This window comes from Piliocolobus tephrosceles, unplaced genomic scaffold, assembly GCF_002776525.5.
Source record: "Piliocolobus tephrosceles isolate RC106 unplaced genomic scaffold, ASM277652v3 unscaffolded_1361, whole genome shotgun sequence".
In the NCBI taxonomy this organism is placed as follows: domain Eukaryota; kingdom Metazoa; phylum Chordata; class Mammalia; order Primates; family Cercopithecidae; genus Piliocolobus; species Piliocolobus tephrosceles.
In genome coordinates, this window is record NW_022294988.1 from 25342 (window position 1) to 27613 (window position 2272).

The window sequence follows — 2272 nt, forward strand, 5'->3', positions numbered from 1 at the left end:
TCCCAGGCTTATCAGGTGGAGGAAAATTCCCACCTAATAATTGTGGTCAGACAGGTTATCTGCTCTCAAACCCTGTTTCCTGATAAGATCTTATCAATGACAATGCTTGCGGAAACTTCATTAGCAATTTTAATTTCACCTCCTCCGGTGGTTCTGTGATCTCCCCCTGCCTTCATTTGCTTTGTGATATTTTATTACCTTGTGAAGTATGTGATCTCTGTGACCCACACCCTATTCCTGCACTCCCTCCCCTTTTGAAAATTGCTAATAAAAACTTGCTGGTTTTACGGCTGGCTCAGGGAACATCAGGGATCCTGCTTGTGATGTCTCCTCCGACACCCAGCTTTAAATTTCTCTCTCTTGTGCTCTTTCCCTTCATTTCTCAACCCAGCCGAGACACTTAGGAAATAGAAAAGAACCCACGTTAAACATCGGGAGCGAGTTCTCCCGATAGTGGGGTAGGGGTGGAGGCTATCGGGGGTGGGGGCTGCAGGGTCTCTTTCACCCCTACCCTTCCATCCTCTCCTGAAGGGCAGATGGTCACTTTCCAGAAGGAGCAAGTGTCCTACTGCATCTGTTCAACTGAGGAGGAAACATGGCATGGTGAGAATAAGGTATGAAAAGGGCAAAGCTGGGCAGGAACACACAGCACACATGCAGATGCTGGTGTACTGTGTGGGTTCAGAGGATGGACTTAGGGATGGGGCATGAGATGTAATAAGGTAAGGGAAGACAGACCCCACACAGAGGCCAGGAAAACATCCCAACACAGCATCAAAGGCCAGGGGGCATGAACCAGTCAAGTGTCCATTATGCAACAGATGCCCATGACCTGCATCATGGGATTGAAGATAAACCTACTAAGGAACAGGGAGGACCTAAGGGTTTCATGCGATAAGCACGCACTGTGGAGGAGACGTCTGTCTCATCAGTCATCTCACTACCACTGACCTCGAAGGGATGCTGCCCATCACTGAGGATCCAGGCATCATTCTCATTTGACACAAGCATGACGGCCAAGCCCTATTCCAAACGAGTCTACTCTAGTCACCTGGAAGGATATAGAGGGTAGAAACAGAAGACTCCAAAGTAGGAAGACACCCAAATGGGGGATGAGGATGTGAAATGTGAAAAGGTACAGAAAATAAGCAGGTAGGAGAGTGAGTGTCCCTCTGTGTGTGGAGCTTACCTGATTCACGTGGGTCTCAGAGTCTTCAGGCAGGTCATAGGTAATGGCAGTTTTCACCTGCTCCATGTCCATGACTTGGCCAAATAGGTTGGTAGCCAAAGAATTAATCTTTAAACATCTTTTGGGGTCATTCTCAGACAAGTGCAGAAAAACAGAAAATGTTAGTCACCTGAGGTGCATTCTTCTTCTCAGGTTCAGAAATGAACTACATGTAAGAGAAACCAAAGGCTGTAATTCTCATGGCACCCAGAAAACTGGACTAGGGACCTGGAGAGCCATGTGCCTGTCATTGCTCCACTGCTCACGTGCTATGTGACCTCAGGAGAAGCTCTCCACTCCTAGGGCCTCTTCGATTCTTCTGTGAATCATGGACAAACACCTCCGTTCTAGCAACCTTACTGAAATGCAGGGAGGAACAAGTGATCAATGCAGAGGAAAAAATCAGTGATGATATTTACTCCTAGGCAAGACTCTTTAGGAAGATGTACCTTAAAAGCAGGAGAAAACATAGTATACTTGCAATCCCCTGCCAGAAAGCCTCTTTAGTTTAGTAATTATGATTGTTCATCATCTTTCTATAAAATAAAGGCAAAACTTTCACTCAGTATCTCAAATACATTAAATACAGTTTGTGATTCTATGTCAGCTTATGTCCACAACTTTTGCTCTGTGTGAAACTGAAAAGAATTGGGGACACATCCATGTTTGTGTGGTGGCCAGGAAACCCACAAAGGTTTGGAAATGACCCTATATCATCCATTTTCAATTGACTCCCTCTGTGTTTTGGAATCCCAGGCAATTCATACTCTTAAAAAAAATCACATGTTGTTATATAGGACAGAGTAGAAAAGGTAATACTTCTGTTTTAATTTGCTAGGGCAAAGTACCACAGGCTGGGTGAGTAAAATAATAAGTATGTATTGTCTCACAGTTCTGGAGGCTACAGGTGCAAAGTCAAGCTGCTGCCGAGTTGCTTTTTTCTGAGGCCTCTCTCCTTGGCTTGTAGACAGCCACTTCTGTCTTCTCAACACAGGACTTCAACATATGAATTTTGGTTGGGGAGGGACACAATTCATCTCATAA